The 12,209-nt window shown below is 50.0% G+C and overlaps 1 protein-coding gene across 1 annotated transcript in view; it reads right to left on the bottom strand.

Moving 5' to 3' along the window:
- ACVR1 (activin A receptor type 1) overlaps positions 1 to 12,178 on the bottom strand; it is a 40,290-nt gene extending 28,112 nt beyond the window's left edge. The window contains exon 1 of the mRNA XM_074547740.1: positions 12,013 to 12,178. The gene's annotated coding sequence lies outside the window, so the exon portion shown is untranslated. The remainder of the gene's footprint in view (positions 1 to 12,012) is intronic.
- Positions 12,179 to 12,209: the final 31 nt, after the last annotated feature.

The following is a 12,209-nucleotide window of genomic DNA, read 5'->3' as shown; positions in this document are numbered from 1 at the left end:
GCAGCTTCAGAATGATTCTGTGGTAAACCTCCCAGGGGCAGAGTTGCCAAACTAGCAATTCTAGGGAGGGCTGGACAAGCCAGAGCTCTCTGCAGGCCTGCACGGCTCCCTGGGAGAAAGCAACCCCTGGCCACCCGAAAATCCAGCCAGGCTGCACAGGCTGCTGCCAGCAAGGAGCACCACTGGGAGCACTGCACTCCACTTGGGCAGGGATCTACTTGGGGTGGAACTTTCTTGGGACTACTACCAGGAAAAAAACAGCTACAGAAATGAAAAATAAGCCCAACCGAGTGATTATGTGACCATAGTGATTCAAAATTCAAAGTTTAACAAACAAAACAAAAAATATCCACACACTTGGAATTTTACCTGGTTACCTGAAATTTTCAAAACAGCATTTTACATTGGTATGGGTGGAATATTCATTTCAGGTTTTGGTGTGGCGTTAAATGCTTCCAAGTTGATCAAGGTGATTTAAGTCAGGAAGTTGAGAACAACTTAAATAACCAATTTTAGATCTGATTTTGTACTTATTTTTGTTCTTTGTAAGAAGGGTTTAATTGTTGTTGAAGACAAATGAACATCCTGGTAAGACTAACTAAATAGTCTTTAAAGACCATTTCCCTCTCCATCCCTCTACTCCAACACTCAGAAACTCTGGTCCCCATTTCTTTATGGAGAAGGATACATTTGTTTTGATTCTTGACTCTTATAAACACAATACTTTAACGTTTATTTTAGTTGGAGAACAGGCTTACAGTGGCCTGAGTGTGCTCATTCTGTAAGAAATATTATCAAGGCCTTTTGCAAGTCAGGCTCCGTTACCAGCCCAAGGACACCGGAGCTGCAGCTCCCGGGCTGACCCGGCCCAGGGCAGACAGCAGCACCCCGAGTCCCAGCTCCCGGCTCTGCTGTGCAGCTCCCGGGCTGACCCGGGCCAGGCCAGCACGGTGACCCTGCCGGGGTGACCCGGGCCAGGCCAGCACGCTGACCCTGCCAAGGTGACCCGGGCAGGGCACACAGCAGCACCCCGAGTCCCAGCTCCCGGCTCTGCTGCGCTGCCTTTGGGCGCCCCTGGGCATGGTCCCACCAGCCCACACACCACCATGACAAACTCCCTCAGAGATCTCTGACCTGTTAGATGGGAGGGAGTGTTTAACCACCTCTAAACCCTCCTCATGATGCAGCTGCGCTGAGCATTTAACAAACTTGATTTAGCATTTACTGTGGGGTTTCAGGAAAAACAAGTAAACAAAAATACAAATTAAAGTAAACCCAAAACAGTTCAGCCATTTAAAGTAATTTTAACTTTTATACTCCAGACACACAACCCCAAAGGTGCCATCTGTTTCTGCACAACTTTCAGGGGAGAGTCAGCTCAGCAATGAAAATCTCATGAATTCCTCAAATCTTACCAAAAAGATTTGTTCTAAGTCTAATTTAGTCTAAGTTTTAGCTTGCTAGTTCATAATTCAGAATTAAATCAGATGCTTTTTTTTTTTGCATGTTTTACATGGAAAATATTTATTATGTTCCTTTACTGTATTTAAACATCTTCAATTACTTTAACAGAGAAGACATGCTCCTCATGGGTTTTTTGTTTGTTTGTTTTGTAAGAAAGAAGCCTTTCAAGATCAGAGAATCAACAGAATCTCCCTGTAAGATCAGATACTCAAATATTTCCTTGGTGTCTAAGAAACTGACCAACTATTACACCAGAAACCCCACCTCCATGCTCAGCTCTAACTCATATTGGCCATACAAGCCTCCTTCCTTTGGCCTTGGTTTGCTTCTTGACACAGTAGCTACTCAAGACCCATAATTATCTCCCAAAAAGAAGGCAACACATTAAGTACTTTTTTCTTCCAGCTGTGGTCCTAAGCACAATTTGGGTAAAACCTGCAAGCTGCACCAAGCTGTCAGCTAACACACTCACAGGCGTCTTTCAAACAATTATGACATGCAAGTGCTTCTGGCTCGTCCAACATTCATTTTTTAATTACATGCCTTTATGAACTCAAGTTCAGAAGAAACCCTTTTTCACATACAATCCAACACACCTGTGGAACTGTAACAAGATCAATCATGTCAAAAAGCCCCAAGATTTTTGGAAGACTATTTCAGAACTTGGAGAAAAAGCCCCGCATTTGGTATCCTTTCCCACTGCTGGCACACCGACCCCTCAGAGACTTCATTTGCAGCCTGTGGGTCAGTGCTGTTTGTGGCTCTGGTCTCACGTCCCTTGGTGTCCACACTGGCCAGCAGCTCAGAACAGACCTTGTCCAGGCCCACTCAGGCCGGGCTGGGTGAGCCGTGCCCCTCGGGGGACCCCGAATCCCCCCAAGGAGGGTCCCAGCAGTGCAGGGACAAAGGGCTGTGCTCTCCAGCCCCACAGCCGGAGCAGAGCCCGGGCACTGCCCACAAGGAACAGCTGTAAAACCACAGTCCCACCCTGTGAGACGCCACGGTGCCCCTGGCAACTTCTCAGGCAAGGCCATCCCAAGGCAGACACAGCAACCCTTTGCCATCACACTTCTCCTGACTTGCCAGCAAGGACCTTGCCACAGTGACAGTGAGCTGTGGTCACTGAGCAGGGCAGCCCACCCTAGACCCCACTGACGCGTTTCCAGGCACTGTTTCATCCACACTCTCAGGACGAGAGGCATGTGCGGAGGTGAACAGCACCAACTGTCAGCTGACAGCAGTAACACTGTCACAGACACCTGGCCACACGCCTGGCCCTCTGCCATTCCCTCTCTGATGGAGTCCCACACAGTGCCCCTCTTTCACACTGCACCCCTAGCTACCTGCACCTGCAATGGGGGCCAAACACCATCTTGGCTCTCCAGAACTCTCCTTCAGGAGGCCCTACAGCACAGACCACCTTCCCTGCCAGCACAGGGGCTCTTCACCCCATAAACCTTGAGCCCCAGAGCCAGGGCCACTTTCAGCTCACAGGCATGTGAATTCCTACCAGGAGACAGCCAAAAGCTCTGCGTGAGGCTCCTTCCCTCCCCAGGAAAACAAGGATTTGCCAATTTGTTTCACTCAGTCACCCAGTGGCACACACACCCCTGAAGAAGCGCACATGCTCCTCTTTCCAGACTTCCATCACAGACAGGAGAACTGTGAATCTCTGTCTTCAAGGAGGGGACCTGTTGATGTTCTCACTCAGGTCTCAAAAGCGCCATCAAGTCCCAGGAGACAAACACGGCAGACTTTCCAGAGCTGCCAGGAACGGTTCTCACTGTTCCTCACAGGAGCAGCGCAGGTGTCACGGGAAACTTGCTGGGGCCACTCAGGACTGATGCTGCAGAGCCAGAGCAATGGTGACAGAACCCTGTGCTGAGGAACAGCGGCCTCTGGACTGCACCTATTTCACATCGGGCTCAAAATGCCTTTCTTCTGCCTCCATCTGCCGCTGCGTGCTGTGCTGGGGCTCTATGGACCCAGCCTTGCGGAACAGCTTCCAGTTAATTCACCTTTTCCATTTGCTTTAGTCCGCTCCCCAGAGCTCCATATCCAGTAGATATTTATTTTAAAGCTAAGCCAAAACCATTCAAACACTAACACTTCAGGGCCTTCAATACTCCTGGTTGCACACAGTAGGGCCTCTTTTAGAATAAAGAGCATCCACTTTGGGAACTAAACCAACATAATTATAATTGGGCTGCATGTCAAAGTTTTACAAATCTCCAGACTGGAAATAAAGTAGGTTTCACTCCTCACAGATCCTTTGTTACAGAAGGCATAAAACTGCACTGCAGCCTCAGGAACACCAATTCCCCACCAGAGATGCCAGGAACTGTGTAAGAAAACTGAGCTTCAAAACCCAGTTTGCTGTTCTGGCTCCTCACTGCATGGCATTCTGGCTCTCCTAATGGAGAAACAAGTCAAAGTTCCCTCAAAATCCTGGACACTGTTCCACATGAAAGTCCAATACATATTTTCTTTGAATGTCTAAACAATGTCCAGGATCAAATCCCAACCAAAAAATGAAGTCAAGGACTTTTCCAGTCATTAAAACATGCCACTTTTGCATCAGGCATGGAAATAACATATTTCTTTCAGACTTCTGATGGTGTTTAGGTTTTTATTTCCATAATTTAGGAACAGTCATATTGATTCACTCATTTGTCAAAATATTACTTGTATCATAAGGAAGCTGTTTGGAGGGAAGGGAATAAACAGGTTCAGATTTTAGAACAGGTTTTGCAGAACGACCATGCCCAGGTTTGCTTTAGGGGTATGACACAAGTCTTACAAACGTGTAAAATACCTACACCAAGACAGAAAAAACACCCTATTGTTTCGGCAAGCTGGGACACGTTACTCAGATTATTCTCCACTGGAGGTTGATGCAAACATGGCCAGGTCCACAAACACACACAAAAGTGTCTACGTGGCATTTCTGGCACATTTGTAAAGGCCCAGCTGACAAGCAGCTAATGTGGGAGAGCAAAAGCCACGCCAAGGAGCTGCTGAAGAACTGAAGAAGTGCACGGGCTCAAGGGCAGGAGCCAGGAGAGCAGACACGGAGGACAGGCCAAGGAAGCCAGCAGCCACGTCCCAGCCAGCCATCAGAGCACACGGCCTGGGGACCCGAGCTGGGGCAGCACAGCCCACCCTGCCGAGCAGCTTTTCTTCTATCTATCCCAGTGACTTGAAATAACTTGAATGCTTCTTTCTGGACAGAGACGGGTTCCAATTATGCAAAGCAGCTGGAGGACAGCCAAGACTCAAAGGGTTTAACCTTGATCCCAACCACAAAGATGCACCTCTGCTCTCACAGACGGGCGTTTGCGAGCTGGTCTGGGCACAAAGCGCTGCCCAACTGAGCTAAAGGGAGAGGAACAAGACATCAAAGGGAGACCCTGGGCTACCTCTGGCAGGGAGGACAGCTCCCGAGCCCACAGATAAGCACAGATGGTCCCACACCACATGCACACCTAGCCACCCCTAAGAAGGAACACGGGTGGAGTAAAAAGGTGCTTGCGTGGCACTTTTCATCATCATCATTTCATTTAGACTCAGGATCTAGACAGGTTTTGCAACTCAGTCCAAAAATAAAGGTCAAGTGGAATAAAATACTTAGATCAATGCTCAATATGTAAGAATGCACGTCCAGAAAAGAATTTCCTACTTTTTTTAAAGTATTTATTTTTCTATTGTAATCACAATCCCCTCCATTTTGTGGTAGGTTTTTTTTAATTCACAGGGATCAGTATTTTTTTCATGCACTAAGGGTACATCTCAAATGCTCTTTCTTATCATTTAACTTGAGCCAGTATTTAGAAGTCAAATTAAATACCCTTTTTTAATGCACAACTTATTGTAATTCCACTCCTAAGGAGATAGGAATTTGTTAGTTTAACACTCAGACTGGTGCACTACAAGTTGTACATGTTTTTCCTCTGACAATAGAAAATGAGCAGTAGAACACAGTGCGATCCTACAAGATTGACTGCCACAAACTCCACTGCCAAATCATCCTCCTGATCCTGAAATCAGCTGGAATTGTCCTTTTTTTTCTCTTTTTTCCCCACTGGTTCCACTCATATTTATCATCCTGTGCACATACTTTTATATCTCTATCTTTATTGCCAGTTAGTCTTTAAGTTCTATTCAGCAACTTCTGGAGAATGGAAAATTTTTATTCTCCATGTTGTTTATCACTCCAGCCTGGGATTTGCCCAGCCCATGCCATCAAAGTCGATGTTTTAGCAGGCTGCTACCCACAACTGCAGCTGCAGCAAGCAGTTTACTATCCAGCAGCAGTGAGGGCTGCAATTAAATGGATTAAAAAATAAAAAATTACTCCTTATGAAGTCAAGAAGAGTTTTAATGTGAAGTGCGGACCCGCAGCATGGACACAGCTTTTACCAATAACCAACGTGCAGCGTATCACCTATCTCTTCTCTAACACATGAGTATTATAACATAATATGATACTCTTTAAGAGAATTGATATTCTCTTAAACCAAACCATTACCTTTTCATTTTGTTTTCACTTTTAAAATTCAGCCTGAAAATTACTTTAATTGTTGCAGTCCTCCCACACAAATACAAGAGACAAGTTTATTGCAATGGAGAGCCCTAAATAGCACCGTCTGGTTTAGGCTGACTAATACAAACACACATTTTGTTTAATTTTACATTTGTTCCTAGGGAGATCTCACTCTCACCTATCTCCTCTACCTCGCGTTGCACAGCACGGGCTGGGCAGCGTGGGCAGCTCGGGGACAGGCGGGCCACTGCTGTCCCCGTCCTGCAGAGAAGGGAGGGCAGGCAGGCGTGTGGGACCCCCAAAAACTGTGCTGTGTGTCCGAGCACAGGCTGGTGCCACAGCCAGCGCCAAGAGCAGGCCAGCAGCAAGGAGAGTGCAGGGACTCTCCCTGGGGAGCAGAGCACAGCAGGTCCCAGGCACACCCAAGCAAGGCACCAGCCTTCACCACACTGCCAGGCAGCTCACAGTGCTCTGCATCTGCTCAGCCACTCATACCCGCAGAAATCCCTCCTTAGCACCAGCACAAGAAAAATACCTGGGAATTAACTGGGTTAGAAATAACCTGGCAGAGGCAGACTAAGTGTGAACCAAATGAATGCCTTATCCAGTGTATCTCATGGCCAGAGACGCCAGAACAGGAGAAAGAACAGCTCATGGAGAAGGAGCAGCAGGACTACCCACTCCCCTGCCATCAGCAGCCGGCGAAAGGGTTTGCGCAAGCACAGCCCCAAGTGCCCTCCAAGCACCGAGGCACTCGGGGGAGGGCCGGAGGGGCCTGCTGGGGCACACCGGCTCCTGAAAGCAGGGCTCAGCACCTTCCAGCACTTCAAAGGGAGGCCACTCGCAGGCCGGGAGCTATCCCGGCTGGCGAGGCCGCCAGCCCGCTCCGCTGTCGCAGGAGCCTCGCCAGGATAACAGCACACCCGCAATTACACGAGGTGCTTGCTCGCAGCTCATTAGCGCAGGGAAGGGCTGCAGCCAGAACAACAAAGCCCCGACCTCCAGCGAGCACGGCTCGCCACTGCTCTGCGAGACAAGGAACAACTCCTCCGACCAGCTTCCATCCAACAGGATGGCCAGCTTCAGCGTGCTGAGAAGGAACATCCCAGGCACTCAGGACAGAAGGTTAAGTGCTGCAGCAACACATCTTCTGTACAAAGGCCCAGATAACAGCTTTTGGTGTTCCACCTCCATCTTGGTTATTTCAGACAACAGAAATTACTCCAAAGGCAGCCTTGGACAATCACCAAAATGAAGGTCTTGGTTTTAATAAGCTTTTCTTAACAAAGCCAAAGCCTTCCTTTCCCTAAAGCAGACTGGAGTTACTCTACAACAGGCTCTAGACACTTTCAGACCCATCTTTCCATCATCATAGGCAGGGAGCAGTGACTTGGTGTGACCCTCCAGGAGTGTTTCAGAAGGGGGGATGCAGTGACAACAGCACTTGTGGGGTGAGAGCCACTGAACCGCCTCTGCACAGCAAAGGGAGGAACAACCCACAGCACACAGCCCTAACCAGCAATAAGCTGACTCCACAAGCCACCAGGAGCAGAAGCTCAGGAAAGAGCACAAGGACACAGCACAAAAGGGTCATTCTTCCACGCTCCTCTCATTCCAGCCCCACACCTCCCAGTTGAAGGTAAATTCCCAAGACCAAAGCTGCACCTGAATCACTGCATGTTCTGGTCCCTCAAAGGCCTACCAACAGATTCAACTGTTCCTCAAAAGAAGAATAAGGCTCCGGAATATCCCGCTGCAATCAGTCTACAGTTTAAACAGGCACCACATAAAAACTACTGGTTTTAACTTTAAAGCTGCTGACAATTGATTAAATCCAGTATTCCCCATTTCTTGCATAATAAGGGATTACCTAACACCATCCCTTCCCAATTACTCACATCAATTGTGACTTTAAGATCTCTATAGTATTTCCTTTCAAGCATTTCTCCCCTCAGCAAGTCAGTTTATTTACACACCACCTCACCCAGCCTTGCAAAACCAGGCTGAGCCAATGTCCTGTAAAGCTAAAACAGGTCTGAAGGATATTGATTATCCCAATTGTTCAGGGGCTTACAATGCCTTTGTAATCAAACAGAAGTCCATCCCTTGGGATAAGGGGCCTTGATCGAGGGGGCTGAGAGGTGTTTCAGAGTGGTGGCACAGCAGTCTGCAGGCACAAGGTAGGCAAGGCACGCTCCAGCAGCGCTGGCACAGCCAGCACAGCCAGGCACTGCATAGGGCAGGAGCACAGCAAGAGAGGGACCTGCACTGCTGCCACACGCCGCGTACTCACATGGATCCTGATGGCTCTGGCCTGCCAGGGGACGGCAGCACGTCAACCAGCAGCAGAGAAACGGGCACTGGAACTGCGCTGCTGCTTTCTCCCACACGCAGCAAGAGCTGTGTGCTTCCTGCACTGCAGCACGGGCACGCTCCTCACGCTCCTTCCAGGAAACAGCACCCATGCACTTCATGGCAAAGGTGTGCTCCTGTGCTGCTTCACACTGCAGCTCATTCTCTGTGGATCTCACCAGAGCAGAAATTTGGGAGTGTGTTCTGAACAACCTCAACCCACAGATGCAGCTCACTCTGAAACAGGAACCTGCGAGCACTGTACACACACAATTCCAGAAGACCACACATTAACGAGGGGATTACCAGCACCTGAGACTGGGTCAGGCGCAAACTCACGGTCCAATGTAACACAGAAAACTACAGCACTACAACCACTTACTGTTATTGGACTGTACTTCTACGCTTCTGAAAGCATTACTCCAAAACCGTGTTTTGGCTGCAAACATAGTGGGAAAAAAAGGAATTCCTTGAAAGCATTTCCATGGAATTCCTTACATTCTGTAGTCAACAACATTTGATAAATTCGTGATCCCAGAACAGTTTTCAAACACATGTGAATTCAGCTTTCCAACATCACCAGAAAACACCACCATTCCTGTTTTTTACAGATATGTACAGGATATAAATGCCTTATACTTGTGCACAGCATTGCTGAAAAGGTGAGGATCTTGACAGCACGTGGTATCTCTGCAGCTAAGATGCTCTTAAACTCTCAGAGCTGCCTACCCTCAGGTGCTAAAGGAACTAACCCATCCCCTGAGCCACGTCAGCCTGCCACCCAGCTCTGTGACACCCTGAACCCTCACACACAGAGGCACTCGGCAATCGCCCGTGCTCAACACCACCACTGAGATCTGCTGCAGCTCCTGACAGATGCACAGCTGAGTGGGACAAGTTTTCAACCTGCTTATACACACTAGAGCAGGTATCAAGATGCCCAATTGAGAGTTCCAATACCAAGAATTTAAATGAATTCAAGAAGCTTTTTTTTGGCAGGGACAAGAAGGGCTGAACGGGTGCCTAATTATTTCACAACGGCTGTCCCTAGATCCTATTTTAGCATCGGGCTTTCATTAAATTTAAGCATGACTTCAGAGTACCAGCTGGCTGGAAAAAACAAAAACCACAAACACAACCCACTCACAACACCCCACGGGTGTTCTTTCCCCCGCCCATGTTCTCTTCCTACCCTCACCGAGGGCTTGGAAGACTCCAGTTCCATTTGGAAGGCCAGCCTCACAAGCAGATAAGTTCTGCAGGAAATGGCTATATTTAGCCCTCCCCTTTCCCCTCAGCTCCTCCACACACTAGCATTCTCCTGCAAAAGGATCGCTCTACTCAGTGATAGAGGTGATCTCCAGCAGGTCACCTCAGCAGAAAGAATGCAACCAACTTCATACGTGCTAAGAGAAGAGCGTGAACAACCACCAGAATATCAAATATTCAGCCACTGAGGCATACAATAAAATTCTCACGTCTCAAAGCGTGTCGAATTGCAAGCTCCAGGAACACAATATGCCCAAAATCACTTTCTGAGTGGTGCCCATGGAGGGCAAGGCTGAATCTCTGCACACACTATGCGGGTTTTCACCAATTTTGTCAGTAACTAACACAGCCATCCTATTCTTTACAGAATATAAACATGAGGCAACAAACTTGACAGCTCTGCAACTAAGATACTTTTCTAATAAATGATTTTCTAAATTTGTTTCCTAATAAATAATTAAAAAACAGTTAACAATGGTTCCTGGGCAGTGAATATCAGCACCAGGTCAGCAGGATTTCCCTTCCCCAGCTTGAAACTTTGAAACACATTATAAGACTTAAAAGCAAAAACATACAAAGGGGCTTTTTCTCCCCTCAAGTTGTTTTGTTTAAATAACTGCTCGACCTGATATAATTCCGTCCTAACCATGATTTAGGCCTGTAAGAGCTGATTATTTACGAACTGAGGAGGCTGAGGTGTGAACTAAAAGTTTGTCCCAAAATGAAGACAGAACAAAACACACCTCTCACTCAGTGTGAGGAGACAAAGAGGCAAAGGGTTCCAGTCAGGAACCACTCCCAAGCCCTGTGCCACTGGGCAAGGAGCACACAAGGCCCCTGAAACAGAGGAATGCAGGTCTTATCCCAGCAAACAAATCCCGAGGGAAGGCAAACCTCTGAAACCACTGCACACACTTAACACCTCCTGGGGAGAGCACAGGGCATACAGGAACTTTTTGTTCCCTCAAAACAGATCTCTAACACCTCCTCCTCCAAAAAAAAAAGGGTTTCGGCCATCAAAGGGCCCAGCCGTGCACTTGAGAGCTCTCCACAGCCAGGACTCCTCCAGCATTCCCATTTCAATTGCAAGGCACCCAGCACTCTTCAAACAGCTCCAGCCCTTCAAGGACAGGGCTCCGAGAGTATTTGCAAAGTGCCTGCTGCATTCCAGGTCGCCACCATCCCTCTGAAGATGAGTATAAGGATCACAGCAAAGATCGTATTACAGGAAACAAAAGAAAAGTGAAAGTTTAAAAATAGACTTGTCATTGCCCACAGCTAACTGCTATAGCCACAGGAGTCTTCTTCAAGGAGAAGCTGGGCTTCAATGCAGACCATAAAAACACACGAGATTTGGAAAAAGAATCTGTTCTCTTCTGAGAACTCAATGCATGGTTGTAAAACACTGTTTTGTACAAACGTGCTAGTTCTGCAGCTCAGTCCAGAACCTGGAAGTGCCCATCAGTAACACCATCCTGAGGCACTGATGCCTCCAGCACACCTACATGAACCCTAGCTCTTGGAGAAACTGACGAAGCTGAGCTGCTCTCTCAATTAATGGAAAACCAAGTGGCTTCATTTCAGTTCATGTAAAAGTACTGCGAGAAACTGAAGTTCTTTTAACGCTTTTAGTAGACAGAGTTGGAAGGACTGCCTGGGCAGCCTGCCCTCCTAGATTCACGGCCCAGGTTTCACAGAGCAGCATGTGGGTTCAGGGCCGCCAGGTCAGCACGCACACTGAGCGGGCTGAGAGCGCCGTGTGCCCCGGGCCGTGCCCCCGTGCAGGCACAGTCCCGGCAGGAGCCGGCCCCTCGTGTCCCTCCCGTCCCCGGAGCCCAGGGCGGGCTGAGAGCGCTGTGTGCCCCGGGCCGTGCTCCCGTGCAGGCAGAGTCCCGCAGGAGCCGGCCCCTCCTGCCTGCGGAACCCAGGGCAGCTCCGGGCTCAGGACCCGCTCCGGCGGCTCTGGCCGCGGCAGCAGCCCCTTTAGCAATGACCGGCACCAGGGACTTTGGCCCGTCCCTCTGCTATGCCCATCAGAGCTCGGGCTTCCAGCGCAGCGCCGCGGGCAGCGGCAGCACACCCACGGGGAGCTCGCCGCGCTCCGCGCCGCCCACCCGGGGAGCTCCCCCAGCCGCACGGCACGGCGGCCTCGGCCAGGGAAATTAGCTGTGCCCGGCCAAAACACCGCACGCTGATGGGAGCAGGGAGAAGGGGAGCCGCGGCGCTGCCCGCCGCGCGGCACCGCGGCCATGCTGCGCCCCCCGAGCGCGGCCGCGGCGCCGCGGGGCCTTTGTGCGCCCCCCGCCCGGACCGGGACCCCGCGGCGCCGCCCCCGCCAACCCTCCCGGCGGCGGAACCGACCGGCTCCGGCAGCACGGACTCACCCGCTGGGCCGGCGCGACGGGGCGGGACGGAGCCGTAGGAAGCTGGCGGCGCGGGCCGTGCTGCGGCGCTGCCCCGCTCGGGCCGGCGGGGCCGGGGGCGGCCGCGGGCGGCGGCGGCTCCGCTGACAAAGGAGCGCGGGCGGGGCAGCGCCCGCACCGGCAATGGCCGAGCGTCACATCCGCCCGCCGCCCCGGCC

This window comes from Zonotrichia albicollis, chromosome 10 (assembly GCF_047830755.1).
Source record: "Zonotrichia albicollis isolate bZonAlb1 chromosome 10, bZonAlb1.hap1, whole genome shotgun sequence".
Lineage (NCBI taxonomy): Eukaryota > Metazoa > Chordata > Aves > Passeriformes > Passerellidae > Zonotrichia > Zonotrichia albicollis.
Note: the sequence above shows the minus strand (reverse complement) of the source record. Positions and strands in the feature narration are given on the sequence as shown.